At 39.3% G+C, this 17,182-nt stretch overlaps 2 long non-coding RNA genes across 2 annotated transcripts; both read right to left on the bottom strand.

The window, feature by feature from the left end:
* Positions 1 to 3,671: 3,671 nt before the first annotated feature.
* On the bottom strand, positions 3,672 to 6,702 carry LOC132072486 (uncharacterized). The gene is made up of 2 exons (XR_009418334.1): positions 6,619 to 6,702; positions 3,672 to 5,326 (listed from the first exon to the last, which is right to left on the bottom strand). It is a non-coding gene; the product is annotated as an uncharacterized LOC132072486 (long non-coding RNA).
* A 1,073-nt stretch (positions 6,703 to 7,775) lies between these two features.
* LOC132072485 (uncharacterized) lies at positions 7,776 to 16,976 on the bottom strand. The gene is made up of 4 exons (XR_009418333.1): positions 16,910 to 16,976; positions 10,161 to 10,245; positions 8,438 to 8,681; positions 7,776 to 8,356 (listed from the first exon to the last, which is right to left on the bottom strand). It is a non-coding gene; the product is annotated as an uncharacterized LOC132072485 (long non-coding RNA).
* Positions 16,977 to 17,182: the final 206 nt, after the last annotated feature.

The following is a 17,182-nucleotide window of genomic DNA, read 5'->3' as shown; positions in this document are numbered from 1 at the left end:
TTAAATTTTATATGTTGAACAAAGCTTGTGAATAAATTTTATGTATCTGCCAAAATAAATTTATGTGAGGTGCTCTTCTATACACAGAGACATAAAGGTGAAATTTAGAATTTTGACTTGAGTACAAAACAAGCTGAAGAAAGAAAGTAGCATTCACTTGGTTTTATTCAGGTATTGTTCTTTTTGCAATCATAGCAGAATTTTTTTTCTCTACGATCTCCAGGGACTGTCTAGAGTTTTAACACAGGAACAGCTACTGGCAGTGTTATTTTCCTGGACTGATTTTATATGCTTTTATAATTCTTCCATCCCTTTAATTAGCATCTTCAGAGGAAGCTGGGCATGGATCTCACCATTTTGCACTATTTTTCATAATTTCATTTACAAGACTAACAGTAGTAAGGAATCTGTATTCAATCACTGGCTATTGTGCATCTACAACATCAGAAGGTACAGAAGAGAGTAAGTTCAGTGCCAAACAAGATGTGTTCATGGTCTCTGGACCTTTCCTATGAGTACACCTAAGCCTTTATTTATTCCCAGAGAGGAAAATTTTAGGGGAGAATCCTCAAGAAGCCAGCTCCCATAAAAGAATTGAGGGGTAATCTTGCAACTACCAAACCGTAGACTCTTACTATACCTGATGGTGGAGATCGACAACCATTGCTGGCTTTAGATTTAGGCATGCTTGTTATTCCCAAAATCTCTTCCTGAAAATTGCTATAGATTGTTGTGCTTATCTTCCATCTATGCAAGTTTGGCTTCTTTGTCTTGGTTTGGAAAAAGATGCACAATATGTTGTGTGCCTCTTGTCTTGAAAGAGATCACCTTTTTACTGACATCTTTTAACAAAAAGTGCTTATCAATACATTCAAATTTTATTTGGGTGACTTAAGGATTCAAGTTACGTTTTTCTTCATCCATTCAATCCTTAGACAAAAATCACAACAAGAATTCAATTTGTAACTTGAGCTGGAGCATGTTCCTCCTAGATATTCAAAACTGACCTTCTTAATGAATAAAAGTATCACACAAACATTTCCACTAATTTTCCTCCTTTTTCATATATTAATATTTTCCTATATCAATACAAGGGAACAGTTAATTTCTACTTTAGCCAGGTCACTTTTGCACAATTAAGAGCTAACCAGGAGAAACAACAGGTTTTATGTACAAACAAAAAGTATGCACATGCATGTGTGCATCTATATGCAATTACATGTACATTCATACCCCAGAAATGTGACACTTAACTTCTACAAGATTATTTTCAAAATGAGACCTCATATAACCATCTGCCAACTGAATCTAGATCCTAATAATAGGTTCAGAACACTGTTCTTACAAATAAAAAGCTCCCAAGAAGAAACATCTGTTTTAGTGCAAAGGAACTCCAAATGCAAGTTTACTTCCTACCCAGAACACTGCTCTGGTTAGGATTTAATGGGTATCCTGGCACAAAAGAAGAAAATCTTTGTTTCCCACAGCATCATGGAATACTACAAATCTTCAAATGAAAATCAGAGCTGTTTGTAATAGAAGCAATTCCACTCTGTCATGGAAGCTACAGTGACAAGTTTTGAAGCTTTCTCATTTAAACCATGTAGAACATCTCCCTGTGTATTCATCATATAATACATCTGTGGTTCTTAAAAGAAGGTTTTCATATCGCAGGTTTTGGGCAAAACCCAAAATGTAGAAAGTCTGAATGTGCAAATAGTAAGTGAGATGTATTTCTGAGCACTCCAATTAGATGCTTAGATGCTAAAATCTGATTGTATGTCCCATCCCCAAATGCCTCTGTGTAAAATTGCATTTTTAAATATATTGTTGCAAAGCTACTGCAGGTTTCTCACTGAAAAATTCTACACAACAGTGGGAAAAAGCCTTCTAGCAAATGTTACAAGAGAGCCACAATGACAGTTTTATTAAAACTGTATTAAGAAAGTAATAATGTAGGCAAGACATAACAAAAAAAATTAATGAATCAAGCAGTCACTGTAAATCACCAGTGAGAGGATATTTTTTCCATACAGCAATATCAGGCAGAAAAGACTGCTCCTGTCTGGAGATCACAAGAGCCAGAAGACTGAAATTTCTGTATTAAAATATTATCACATACAATTGCAAATCAAGATATACATTCTGGACTGAATAACTCACTTCATGCAAAATTTGCTTACAACCTGAGACCTTTGTGTAACAGCCCCAGGCTTAGCAATGTACCCATCTACACCTCAACAAATTCCTTTCCTTCAACCAGCAGTGGCATGGACAACTCCAGTTCCTCTTGGGTGTGATGCCCAAGTTGACAACATCTTCCCCTGCTATGCAGCAGACAGGCAATTATCTGGCTGTAGCTTCTAGCAATGCAAAAGCTGCACACTGCAAATGCATGTGGAACAGGAAAATGTGTTTCTCTGCAACACACAGAATGTAGCAGAGCACATGAGGAAAAACAAACAAACAAACAAACAATCCACCTCAAAGTGAGGGGCAGAAGCTTAAATACAATTCTTCTGCCCTAAAGTGCAACTCCAAATGTCAGTGTGTGAGGCAATAGCTGAGTGTAAATACCACACAGTGCCTCACACAGTTTTCAGGGAGGAATAAATGTCAGACAGTCCTAAGGTTGGCTGAGCCTTGACCTCAGCTCTGGCACGATGAAAAGAAAGTCCAAGGAGAAGTCTCCTGGGAAATAACTCCAAGTAGGTTTCAATGCAGTTAATATTTTTTGTGTGGCTACCAGAACTTCAGACCCAGTGAGACTCCTTGGTCCCAGGTTATGCTTTTGAGGTAATATTTATTCTCCTATGCTAAACTAAAGCCAGTCACTTGCTGTTTTCATGCTCCTGGGAAAAAGAAGGGTCCCTGAAGGCATTTCTGAGATGCACATCCCTCCTACTGGTTGGCAGCTGCAGCAGGGAAGGTGCAAGACAGCATCCTCTGCCTTCATACTTCTCAGCACTGGCTACTCTATTTTTTCATTTAAATAGAAGATCAACACTGAGCAAATTGGATGTCTCAGACTCTCTTTTTGGCCTAATATCCTTCTAGTTTTCCTGGAAATGTTCCTTCAAAGGTTACAGTCTGACCCTTAAGTACTGAATGCTGTGTGTGTCTAAAAAACATCAAGAGCTTAGAAATATGGAACTGCCTCACAAATCTTCATGTTTGACAAGCCATATTGTTTTTTCACTTGGAACATGCTTTGTCTCCCAGAGAGAAATGCACACATTAGAATACAAAATCAGTACACTGAGTGTGAACTTCTCTGCTGTTTCCAAAGGGGATTTTAGCTTGTAAAGCATTTTAATATACATATGCATTTATGTGCAAAAAAATGACCTGTCTATTCACATTATAAACAACTCACAAATATAATTTTGACCACTCACTTATGTATTGAATTGCAGCCAGATCTACAAACCAAACTTTGCAGCTGCATCAGTAAAGCAGCAGAACAGTAGCCATAAAGGGGAAACTGTCCTCTTAAGGCTGCACTGTGCTGTGGAGTTAGGGACACAGTTAAAGGTGAATCTGCATGTACTTCATCATAATTCTGTAGGAGGCTTCAGACATTATTCTTCATAATAAATACTTTCAATTTTCATCAGTTTTATCCAAGGGAACTAAGAATTAAGTATATTCCTATGTAGAGAAACATTGCATTTGATGTTTACTCCACATGCACAAGCACCCCAACCACAACAGCTTTTATTTCTGCTGAATCAGGACCAACCCACTCACCCTCCACCACATTTCTACTAGAGTTGCCTAAATCTCAGAGACCAGCTTCTCAGAGACCAGCTTTATACAAAGAATAGAAAACCACAGCACTCTAGATGAGAAGGTTTTGCTGACAAGACTAAAAGCAGCTCTATTTTCCAGGGTGGTATAACTCTTGACAAAAAGTTTATTTCCAGTTTTCTCTGGGGGCAATGAGAGGAGAGTCTGACTCAAAAGCATATTTACTATTTCATGCAAACAAAAATAAACTCAAATGCCTAATTGTTTTCCTTGGGACCTGTCCAAAGTGTTATGCAAGTGCTTAAACAGTCAACAAAACCTCTCAGCCTGATCTTCTACTCCAGCTGAACCATGTAGTTTTTCTGACATCTAGTGGCAAGTAACAGAGTTTTTTCCTTCTTAACAGAAAGTTTAGAATTCATTTACTTCATCCCAGGAATTTTTGGCAGGACTAAGCCTTCAAAAGAGCAAATTATATAGGGGAGCCCTAGGCAGCTCCCATGTCCTCCCCTGAAGAACACATTTGCTACAATGGGTAGTGAAGACCCATGAGACAAAGCATCAAATCCAGAAGGTATTAGAGTTTGTTCTGCAGGCCTTATGAATGCTTTCTTTCCAGATACAAGCTCTAACATGGCTTGTGGGCTTCTCACCCCATCTTTAAGACATTCTGCAGCTAGTCTCCGCAAGCACGTCACTTAAAAAGCCGTGCTCTTGGTCTGGAGAACTTCTCCTCAGCTGTTGTTGGATGATTAGAGAAAGACATAAATCTTTCACAGAACTGGCTTCGTGTGAGTTGTAAGTTGTTCAAATAATGTGCAATTGTTGCAAAGAAGCTGAGGGGATTTTCCTTTCTCCTGGAAGCACATCTTAAGGCAGTAACAAATCATTTTAAAATAGTACAGTAATTATTCCTCAGGTTCCTGGAGCTCAGTAATTGCCCGGACATTTTTAAGAAGGAACTATTGAAATGTAGCCCTCTAGAAATTCTTGGATTAATTCACTGTATCAAGAGGAGTTTCATGGGGAATGCAACAACGACCACAAAGTTCTTCATCTTTAAGATTTAACTTTCTGTATTCCACACATTTCCCATGGTTTGAGCCCAGTGACTTCACTGGGACTTTGCATACATGAGTAGGTAAAGCTGCACTTCAGAAACAGACTTGTGTAAAGCAAAATAGCCAGTCCCAAGGATATGACATCCATACAATCCCCAGTTCATCAGGGACCACCTCAGAGAAGGTCCAGCAGTCCAGCTGCACAGACAGGACTGCCACCAGTGGCTGCAGCACAAGAAGTGCTCCCCTCATGCACACTTTCCCACTCCTCCTCTCCAAAGGGATGCAGTTTGCATAGTCTGAGGCTAAAATGGTAATGTGGATGTATTTTACTCTACCTTCTTCATGCATGAGTACTTTTCTTTCCTGAGTATCGCTCATCTGCTTGTAGCACGCCAGGAGGGTGAGCCACCTGTGATCCTCCTGTGCATTTCCTGCCTCTGGTCACACACAGCACTAGCAGCTCCTGGGTCTTCTGCCTCTGTATTGACCTGTTCTGTGAAATGCCTTAAATTCTATGGATTAAAAAAAATTAGACTGAAGCCATAGCTCTTCAACAGAAACAACAGAAATATTTCTTCCATCAGAAAAAATACCCACTGTGGATAAAGAAACATTGAAAGGCAAAAGTTGTCTGTGAGACTGAACATTACCAGAAAGATGGCCCTCATTATGCACATGACTGCCATGCAGTAAGATAAATGGTGACTTTGAATTCCCTGAGCAAAACTGCAGCCCAGGTTTACATGTACTTGTGTCTCATTGTGCCTCTGTCCTATACTCCTCAAGGACCTTGGCAGGACAAACCTCTGCCTTTCCAGCTGCCATTGCTCGCTCCCTGCCCTTTTCTACCAGCTTCACTTTGAGCTTCCTTTACAAAACAAAACAGAGAAGCAATCTGCTCCTCTATTACTCAGCAGTTATTAGTCAAAACCAAGTGTTTTTTGGCAGAATTAAAAATAGATTCTAGGTCTCTTAAGTAGTCCCCCTGTAGTCAACAGAATTGTTAATGCCAAATATTTACAAGATGTAGATGTAGAAACAAAGTCTTATCTTTCAAATAATCTCCCTAATTTCTCCCATTTCTAATGTTGGCTGCTAGTTTTGCACATAATCAACATTGTTTAATTTTTTCTTTGTCTCAACACACAAATACATGACAAACAAATATCAGGGTTCCTTTTCCCCTAAAAAGATATTCCATTTGCATCATAGTTTTACCATCTAGAAGAACCTTCCACCCATATGCAACTGTGGAATGTGTGATAGACCAACTACAGTATCAGAAATATTTTTCAGAGGAGCAATGCTGATGTGAGGGTTGCAACAGGACAGAGCACCAAGAATCGCCTTCTTTCTAAAGAGAGGATTTTAAATTACCATTTTGGCAGATACAAAGCACGGGAGACTTTTCATCAGCATCCCATCCTCCAACAAAACATGCAGATGGTGCATAGGGAATTAAAAGTTTAAGAATTCAGACATTGTTATGCACATTAAATACAGAACATGCAGTACTTCATAGTGGGAAGGAGAAATCTCCCTTCCAAAAGAGACCTGTCCCCATGACAAAGATGCATTGCCTGTGCTGCATGAGCGTCTGCAACACCACTTAAATACAGAGCATGTAATGAGTCCTGCAGTCAAACTGAAGGGAACATCCTGGTTTATTTTTCATACCAGGCCTGATTCTGCTTGTAACAGCACAAGGCAGAAGTGACTCAACTGAAGCCCTTGGTATTAAAGTGACATTTTCAAAATGAGAGCTGCAACACTTTTCCTCAAAATAAAAAAAATGTTGCCAAACCTGCATCTCCTGCAGTTCAACTTCCTTTCAATGAAAATCAGAGTTATCACTTGGGAGTGAACTTCTTCATGGACCCTTCTCCAGTCAGAGTGGCTGTTCCTGTTCTTAGCTGCAAGAAATTAATTTATGGCCCAAGCTGTGACTGAAGTACCTCACATACAAACAGGAAAACAGGAGCTACCTTCTCCCCATTTTCAAAACCCTAGTGGCTATTGCTGTGGTCTTCTGTGTCTGTACTAGTATTATATCCAACCAAGTCACTTGTAAATGGATTAACAAATGAGCAGCACAGCCTGGAAGAGGTAATAGGAGAGAAACTTTTGGCATTTTTATCCATACAAAGAGAATGTGGATGAAAAAGGACACTGTTTTGTACTAAACTATGTATTCGAGGCTACAGGGCAATATTCATTCAAGCGTTGGGTACCCTGAGCTCATTTGGCTGAAGGGGATCTGAATGTTTCAGGTTTTATGCGTGGCCCTTCCCCTAAAGTATCCACTCACTCTCTGCAAGAGAAAGGAAGTTTAAACCCACCTTACTGCTAAAACCACAGTGCCAAGAAATATGCCTTCCATTAACTTTGGGTCTGTGAAATGACACCTATTTCAAATGGACAGGAAATTTAAACACTTCTTCAAGAACTTTTTTCCTTAGTATCCTTCTGAGAACAATTTAACCTCAGATGCTGGAAAATCCATGCATTATTACAAACTGGGAATTTTCTTTGCATGAGTTGGTTTTGCACGCATTAACTTTCACAATTCCCAGTGTAGCAATAGGATTAAGAAAGCACCTGCACTGCAAAATCTCCAAACCTGACAAAATTTTGCTTCATTTTTGGGTATTGACAATTACTTGAAGTGCAAACTGTGCAATAATCAATTCCACTTAGTTCTGATCCTACTTTTAAGGAAACAGATATTATTTCAAAGTTCATATTTACAGTATCTCTGAATGGTGTAAGTGCCATCTGGAAGTTAGGAGTCAAAAGTCTTATGTGGACAGGTATAAGCTCAACAAATATGCCTTTTAAGAACTTCCTGAAAACACTGGCAAAAAAACCAACAACAAATCGACCTCAGTGCCAATGTAAGGTAATTTAAATAACATTATAAATTTATTTATAAACTTACAATTTTTAACAATATCTTCTAACATGACACCATTTGCAGTGGGTCTGGGGCAGTATACCAAATTTTTGTGTAAATAAGATTAACTCCTTTAACCTCACCTCTGTTGTTATCTACTCACACGGGCTGAATTTCCCCTGTGAGTTCCTGTTTATTTCTAGGAAATGTATGTACATGCCATGTCCATTCAAAATAAGAGGTTTGCTGGAGCATTGTACATCTACCTGAGCAGCTTGTTCCCCTTCCTCCATTAGAGTAGGGAAGCAGATTCACATTCAAGGACATATAAACTGCATCTGCTCCTTTTTGCTCATCCGCAGCAAGAACAAAACATGCTGCCACCAAAGTTTAAGAAACAGTTATGTTGAAAAGGTGCCTATGGCCCATTCCCAGGAAACTGGTGAATGTTACAAAGACCACATAGCCAGTGTGACTCACAAGAGGGGGCAAGACCCATTTTCCAGCAGAAAAGTGCTAATAAGATGCACACTGTTGCACAGCACTTTGAACCTTGAAGGCATCTTAGAGAATAGCACGAAGATTGTTTTCTATTCTCAGTCTTGCTTTCAGTCAGTCATATCCCCCGGTAAATAATCACTAGTTTTACCTTCCAAAAAAACAGAGATGAATGTTAGAATGGGCTCTGGATAACACATTACCTAATGTTGTTCAAGACTAGGAGAATTACCTGTTGGAAATTATCTGGAAGGGTCTTAATAAATACCACAAGTTTTCTGCTAAACAGACACTCTTAGCCAGTCTGGAGAGATTCTACCTCGGATCACGATTAATTGCTTGGATTTCATAAGGTGCACCAGATGTCAGGGTCAGCAAGTCCTTTTGCTGTTTCAGGAACACTGCCAAAAATATTGGCTGGCTCTGTTCCAGGGGACTGACTTCATGCAGCAGCAGGATAGCAGTCACTGGTTGTCCTATAAAAGGTTTAATTTCAATCCTGATTTCTAAATGGTGAGAACCTTAGCTAAACAGGAAACAAGAATTTTTATGCCTAGAGGAACACACACCTACCCAAATTATTTCAAGCATGGCAAAGGACATTTAAGACCCATCCAAGATATTTAGATAAGGGATGGCATGAATGCTGACCATGAAGAAAAGCAGACAGGAAAGCAAGGATGCTGTTGTATTTATTCATACTCAGACATGCATTAGTGCTGTTGACTCTCTTTTTCTGCCTGGAGAGTTCATTTTGGCAATTCCAATATAAAATATTGCAGCCCTTTAACTATAAGCTCTCCTGCTGCCAGAGGTCAACTCTCATCAAGCTGGTAAGTCTCCGGGAGAGTCAGAGAAAGCTGCCCACCCTTTCTATCTCAGCAAATGGTGGGGGTGGCTCAAAGCAGAGAAAGGCAGGAGGGCAGGTGATTTCTTATGACAACAGAAATCAGTATTTCCTTTGCCTTTCTCACACAAGAATAAGCTTTTTTTCCCCTTTTTTTAAACTTTTATCATTCAAAATTTAATGGCTTAGGTCCAAAAGTGTCCCTCAGCTTTTGTTAGTGAAGTTTCTGGAGACAGATGCTGTGGATCAGTCTTTCCCTATACCAAAATAAAGTTGTTGGTAATGATGAGAACCAGCTTGATGTCAGGTTTTTGAGGGCTAAAAGGGGTTAAAGAGGGTAAGAAAGACCTCAGGATAAGTTTAGAGAAAAATGTAATACCTACAAGCAGCAGCTAAGAGGTGTAGGGAACTAAAACAGTCAAACTATTGTAGCAATTGCATAGTGACAACTTCTTACAGCTTATGAAAGCCTAGAGGGAGAAAGTCTGGAAGGGAAGGCTGCAGATGGCTGCTGATATGCCTGCTAAGTCTTTTTCTGGCAGTGGTCTAAAGCCAAGGAAAAGGGTAACAAGAAACCATGTCCATTGTTACTGTGTGCACAGAAAGCTGAGCTGTAGCTAGACAGCTCTGGTCAGCTGAGACAAAGTGTTCCTCGTAGACCTCCTGATATTTTTCAGCCATCTATTCTCAGAGAGCTTGTCTTTAGTGCTTCAGGCTGGTTTGCCCCTGGAGAGTTTCAGCCATCTGTAACTAAGTTTGTCATTGGAGAATTTGCTGTAGGTAAAATAAAGGAGGAAAATGCTTGGAGAAAAGTAGGAATGCCCTCACTGGACAGCTTACTTTCACTGGAAAAGTCATCCATTTCCTCTAATGCTCATGAGTCATTTACTAGACTAGATTATTTTTAGTCTGGGTGGTTGTTAAAGATAGGATTATAAATAAATGTATGCCTGAGTGCTACTCCAACCACTTTTCCTTGACACTGTGAATTGATATTGCAGGCATCATTACATGGTTTGTACTCTGAGGGGTGGGAGGGCTCTGTTAATAAAAGTATGCTTTATACACAGCCTTTATGTTAGTCTTTTTAGACTTAGTTATGACTGACCTTAAGCTAGGAAAATCTCTGGAAAATATTCAAAAATATCCATTGCCTTTTCAGCTGAAACAGGAATCTTCTGTAAATTAGGTCTCTAAGGAAGGAAAAGACCAGGAGAATTGAGTATGTCATTCTACAGTTACCCAGGCATATCAAGCCTGTCTCAGTAAATAACAGTAGACATCAGCTGATAAGTGTAGTATGAAGGGGGCATTAAAATATTAAAGCTAGTAATCCACCCATTTAGAAAGGAAAGATAAGCAGCAGTTAACAGTGCAAAAGATTGTGCTACAATTTATGATTCAGGATTTTTACCCATTTCAAAATGGACTTACTGAAGGTTTTCAGTGTGTTATATTAGACTGGTGCTCAGAAAAATAAGGGCACACATGCTCTACTGAGAGCAAAAATAATAGCAATGATGCTTATCATCAGGTTAGTACAAATATTCATGAATTTATAGTTAACTTTAATTTCTAGTCTCTTGGCTTTCAACTAACTCGTTAATGTTTTATTTCATACTTTTTTTGCTAATGAATAGTGTCATAGTGGCAAATAAAGATGAAAGATTCTAGAGGTCATCTAAGACATTGATATAGTTTTTAAGAGAATTGACTGACATTTTGGATTGGGGAGAGCATGATCAATCAAATAGTAGACTGGTTTAATCAAATTGATTGACATACCTTATTGTTTAACATTTGCCAGGAAAGATCATTGCAAAGTTTACACTAATAAGCTATTTTACAGTCATGTTTTCATTCCTATAAATAAGATTATAAATGCAATTAATGGAAATATTTTAAGAGGTCTCTCAAATCAGTTGATTATGACTGAAGCATTCAATTCACAGCAATGCTTTCATGTACCACCTTTGATACTTCATGGACCACAAGCCCATGAATGACGCACCATAATTCTAGTCTAATCCATGCTCCTGCAAGACAAACCAAACAGCATGTACACCCTTTCCCAACTTGGTGCAAACATCCTGTTTGTAAATTGATGATTACAAGTAACACCAGTGTTTGTGCACAAATATTCTTGCTAAACCTTTCAGGAGGCTGAAATCTCTCTCTCTATAGGGCAAGATCAGCACTTACATCTAACACTAATCTGGGTACCTCCTGCTAGGTTTCCCAATAACTTCAAACAGCACCCAGAAGCACCATTCTTTCTCCCTGTGACAATCACCTTCAAGACAGCCTGCTCTCAAGACTGATACCAATAGCATTGCTAGAGCTGTATCTGAACATTTATTACTTTTATTGATCATATTGAATCCCCGGATAAAACAGCAACACAAGAAAACCACATTTAATGAAATCTAGGTTATACATCTCAGGCTTTAGAAATGCAGCATTAAGATTCTAAACTTGAGAAACACTTTACATGGGACACATTCTGATCACCATGGAGTCCTAGCCTTCAGAATCTCTTTTTATACAGCAGAAAAAGGGGTTTTTCCCAGACCTGCAGTGTTTAAAGGCAAACAGTTTTGTTCAAGCTTACTCTTAAAATATTCTTAGGTTGATAATTCTTTTAAAATAAACCAAGGTGTGATCAAAGGGGTCTGCAGTGGAAATTTTAATGGACTCTTAACTAAGATGTCTGTTACAAAATTATTGACAGCATAGTGAGGAACATAACACAGCAGAAGAGCTTCTTAGTGGCAACTAAGAGTGAAGTCACAGATTGAAAATCTGATGGAACACTTATCTGGTGGAAGTCTGAAAAGAGTACAGATTCTAAGCTTTTTTTTTTTTTTGCACAACTTCTTTCATTTGATGAGGTCCATTTTAATAACCAATTAATTTTGTTCAAATTATCCAGAACTAAGCCCGAGGTCTGGATTGTTCAGTCAATAAAAAGAAAGATTGCCACCACATATCCTACTAGTTAATCCAGAAATGTTACCACAATTTACAACATATATGGGTTCTGCAGATTGTCACAGGCTCCTGCAGCAGCTCACACAAAAGCTCCTTTGTGTGAGCTGCTTGTGCTTCTTATCTGGGCAAAAGAAACTTAACAAAATGAAAAAATCTCATGCCATGTGAAAGTTGTATCTTACTTAGCAAACTGCTGAGCAAACATTTCTCTTCAATTCAACCAGTAATTGTGACTAGTAGAATTCATATAAATGCTTTTAATCATGAAAAACCAGCTCAGACATTCAGATTTTCTAACAATAGGTAGACATTATTGTTGGAAGTATTTCTGGTTTCTAATATCAGATAATTCTTTAAACTTTAGAGAATTCTTGGTCAGAAGAAAATCAGTAAGTCTCAGTTAAGGTCTCAACAGAGAAGTTTGTGACCAAATATATCTGAATATCTGCTGCTGAGAGAAACCTTAGGGCTGTACAGTGGCCCACACCACAGTCTGAAATAAGTATGTGGGAGCCTGAAAAATCAGCTTTATGTCCATAATGGGGACAGAAGTGTACATGGATTCTCACATGGATGGTCTCATGGCAACACCTTGCCACCAGGAGCGCCTGATCCTTACTGGGTTCAGACCCAGCAAAGCTCAGCTTCGCTTAAATCCTTCTCTGATGCACACCAGCCAAGGATCAGCCAGCAGGCCACTTTGGAAACAAATACTTTCCTTCCCCTGGGCCAGTGCTGAAGCAACCCTAGCAAGCTGAGGGACGGACTGATACCTTTTACTGTGTTTGCTGAAGGAACTCAGCACCTGATAACAACCAACAAGACAGGGCAAGAGCCAGCAGCTGCCACTGACATATCCAGGGTGATGTGAGTGTTTTGAACGCATCACAAGAGCAAAGCATGCTGGCAGCTCTGACACAACTCAAATGCAGGTAAATTCAACTGTAAATAGAAAAAAAAAAAAAAAAAAAAAAAAACAGAAAATAAAAGCCCTGAAAAGCTCCTTTGCATACTCATAACAGCATGGAAAGAGGAGAAGCAGAAAAAACAGGGCCAGACTCTCAGTTGTACTGAGCAAGGAGATGGAAGACCATGAAGATGGAAAACTTCAAGCCAGCTAATTCTGTAATGTAAAACCACTTAAACTTAAAGGATTCATACATTATTACTGATACACTATTACCTGCAGATTTATGGTCTTCAGTTCTAAACATTTGTAGTCCTCCCTTGCCACAAAAGAACAGATGGGAAAAACAACTGTGACAAACTAGAAGAAGCATAAAAATGTTAGATATTTATTGTGGTAGGAGGAAAGCCCCTGCTCTTACTTACTTTCTATTCAGACAAACTTTTTGCCTGAAGTTAGAGGTTTGTTGGACAGACAGAAGATGAGATAAATTAGATTTACATTTGTTTTTTAGGTTTTTGGCCTTGGCCAGGATTGTTTGCTGACAACCAAATCCCCTTTGGTAGAATTAGGTGGTTATCATTAATGGTTTAGTCACAGTAGGGAGATGGGAGGAAGGAGAGTTACATAGCTTATCACTTGATGTAGCTGTCTGGCAGGATGACCTCATTTTTCACTGTCAAGAATAGCTTTAAGAATTTGTATCTAATGTTCTCTGCTAATGATGAAGCTGGTTAAGTTTCAAATTAGACAGGCTACAACTCAGTTCTTGTACATGACATTTGATCAGGACTTCAAGACTGAAAGCAGTTGGTTAATATCTACTATTTCCTCTTCATTTAAACACAGGATTAATTTCTTGTCTGTGCAGTGAAGCTGTTGAGGCTGTCTGTAAATTAAATTCATCAATCTAAAAGAAGCAGCAGCAACTGAACAACTACATCAAATTCAAATATAGCTGACAAAATTAAATGCTAGGTGAATTGCTGTTGAACATAACAGTAGTACTCACCAATTTAAGCTTATGGGGAAGGATTCAGGACATCTAAATAACAATTATGACAGGATACATTTTAGTTACTTTTGTCAGCATCCTAAATGACAGGCTGGTCTCTCTAAAAATCCCTGCAACATTGTGGAGGAGACTAAATCCATTACCTGTCTTACTTGAAGACATTTACCTGTTGCCTACTTGCCTATCAGTCCAAGGGAGACAGACCCCTGAGCAACACTTCACTGTGGCCTGGTGATCAGGGCAGCTGGAATAGGAGACATCCTTAATTCATTTTAGGGTTAGCTGAAAGGAGAAACCTGTGCTGGGACCAGTGGAACAATACTCTAGAGACAACAACAGCCTCACCACCACATGGCTCCCATCAGGACAGACATGTGCCACATTTTACAGTTCCCTACACTGTAAATTGAGAGCTAGATCTCTTCTTCAGAAGAGCCAGGGCATCCTCAGCAGGAGTTTCAAACCCAAGTGTTGCCAGGGGAGCAGAAGGCAGGAATCTCTGCAGATCCACACAGGAGACGTGATGTGTCTGTGTGATGGCACATGGCTGGAGCTTGGGAGCATGTGTGTATGCGCTTTGTTTTCTTTTTAAAGAAACTCTTCAAATGAAGGAAAAACAAGTTACAAAAACAAACTTGGGATACACAAAGAAAACCACATGAAGGAGACCTCATATGTGAGACACAGGTGATTGCTCTGCAAGCATTTTTTCCTTGCCTATGGCAAGGAAATGTAGTGAATGAGATTTTGTATATCCAGAGTATTGATATTAGTACAATCACGAAAAAAAATTTCTGAAACTTGAGACAGCATCCATTGTACACCTGATGACAGCCCATAAGACAGTGTGAATGGCAAGGAAGTGACAGAGCCCTGGCAGATGTACTAGACTACCAAGACTGCTTTTGTTTAAATTACAAGCAAGAAGAAAAGTATAGAGACTAAAAGTCAAGTCAGCACAGATAACACAGAAGTTCATACTTGAGGCTAATGATATTGAAGTGTGGTCAAAACAAGCCTCACAAGACATGTGAAAAAATAGTCACTCTCAAAAGCTGCTGAAGGTTTTCTACCCTATGTTATTTCCTAAGTTAATGAAGCCAGGTTAATTCAGAAGCTAAGTGAGTTGCCACCAGGACATCAGGTGCTTTTATATGTCTTATTTTCCAACACTTTGCTACATGACCATTTGGGCAGAGAGATTTCATGCAGTCTCCAAGTGCCTAAGTCAGACTGGTTATATGCCTAGAGTCAGAATCATCAACACTTTATGATGGTTTTGGTTTTGTCTTTTTAAAATACAGGTTACTGTGTGTACAATGCACTTATGGAGTCCACAATACTAAATTAAATATTATTAAATACTATTAATTAAATATTAATACTATATTCTATATTAAATACTAGTTACTTGTACAGTACTAGTTGGATTCATCCATGAAGGCATCAGTATTTGTTGGGACTGTAAACATTGCAACATAAACAAGCCATCTGAATTCTTGTCCCTTATCCTTTTTCAAAAAGCCTTGCAATGAGGTAGCTGAGTGAAAGTGGTATGTCAGATATGAAACCTAAAGTAAGCTGTATTAATAAAGCTGGTGGTTATCTTCCTTCTCAACTATATTTTAGCTCATGACAAACAACATGATTACTGTCATTGCACTAATTTAACAGAAGCTTCTGCCTTTCAGAAAACTGAGGCTTCTTCTCTAAATCAAGGTCCTATTTGATTTTTCTTGCATGTTTAAACCATTTAAGTAGTATGAATTTCTTTGGTCAGATAGAGCTTTTCACATCAAAGGGAAAAAACACAATCCTTTCTGCCAAGACTACACTCTAGTTGCTCCCACTCACTGTAGTTACTTGTCTCCAATTGAAGGGGATTTTATAGAGAGACATAGTGTGTAAGAATATTCTCATATCTCTTCAACTGTAGGAGCATTAATTTCCTCTTAGGGACTGCCTAGCTGGGCTTCCTACTTGTCACCTGAGACAACACTGCCATCATCCCAAGAAATATACCTCACCTGAAGGACTTCAATCCATCATGCACAGATCTGGCAAAATATCCAGATGCCATTGACTTGAAGGCATTACTGATGTTAACGTAAAACACTAGCTGACCATATGACCACAGCATAACTCGAGTTGGAAGGACCCACAGGAGGTCTCCAGCCCAGTCCCCTGCTCAGGCAGAGCCAGCTGTGAGTTTAGAGCAGACAGCTCAGGGTCTGGTCCTGTTAGGCTTTCTAAACTCCAGTGATAGATCCTCCTCACTCCAATACCTTACTGCTCCCATGGGACGTCTTGTATCCCTTCAGCTAACCTCCCCACAGGCACTGTGGTCTGCAGATGGCTCCCTCCTCCAGGCTGAGCAGGCTCTTGTCTGCCAGACTCCTCTCACAGGGCAAGTGCCCCACATGACCAGTTTGGTGGCTTTCCCCTGACCTTGTTCTAACTTACTAACACTTTTTCTGTATTGGCTGGGGAGCTGAAAGGACAAAAAAACCCAGACGTTGTACCCAGATTTGGTCAATAAAGTGCGGAACAGGTGGAATGATCACCTTCCTGGATTAGGCTATTCTCCTGTTAATGCAGCCCAGGATGCCCTTCTCTGCTGTGAGAGCACACAACTCCTCACACCCAGCTTGCTCCTCAGCCAGCCAATACTCAGCTTTTAAAATTTAAAAGTTTAGTCCTTCCCAGGGTTTTGGGGGTTGTTTTATTACATTAAATTTATTACACCTCAGCCTTTGCTTGACTTGAATATCTAAACATCTTAAAAAACAAAAACAATTCAACAACAAAATCCAAGCAAACAAAAAACCTCAAACAGCAAAACCTCCTATTAATTAAACCATTAGGTCACTCAGTGTTGTCATTGTATTGCAAGAGTTCTATTGTCATTACATTGCAAAGGTTCCACGTTACTAGAGTTTTGTACCTCCTTGATGTTTCTCATAGGCAGCTCCTCCAGGCACTGACTCTTCCTTCTTCTCACAGCAGCCAGCAGACTCTGGTTCCCCTGGACCAACCAATCCACTCTTTTATAACACTCTTCTGATTGGCTACAGCTGCAGCCTGGTAAAGTCAGGCCTGCTCCTAATCTTTAATAATTAACTCAGCTGCAACTCTTTAGGAGGTAAGGTTACTTTCTAGACTACCTTTATTTACTTCGATTGTATCCCCCTACAGCTCAGTAGTGCTGTTTGCATAA

Source organism: Ammospiza nelsoni, chromosome 4 (genome assembly GCF_027579445.1).
Source record: "Ammospiza nelsoni isolate bAmmNel1 chromosome 4, bAmmNel1.pri, whole genome shotgun sequence".
NCBI lineage: Eukaryota > Metazoa > Chordata > Aves > Passeriformes > Passerellidae > Ammospiza > Ammospiza nelsoni.
Note: the sequence above shows the minus strand (reverse complement) of the source record. Positions and strands in the feature narration are given on the sequence as shown.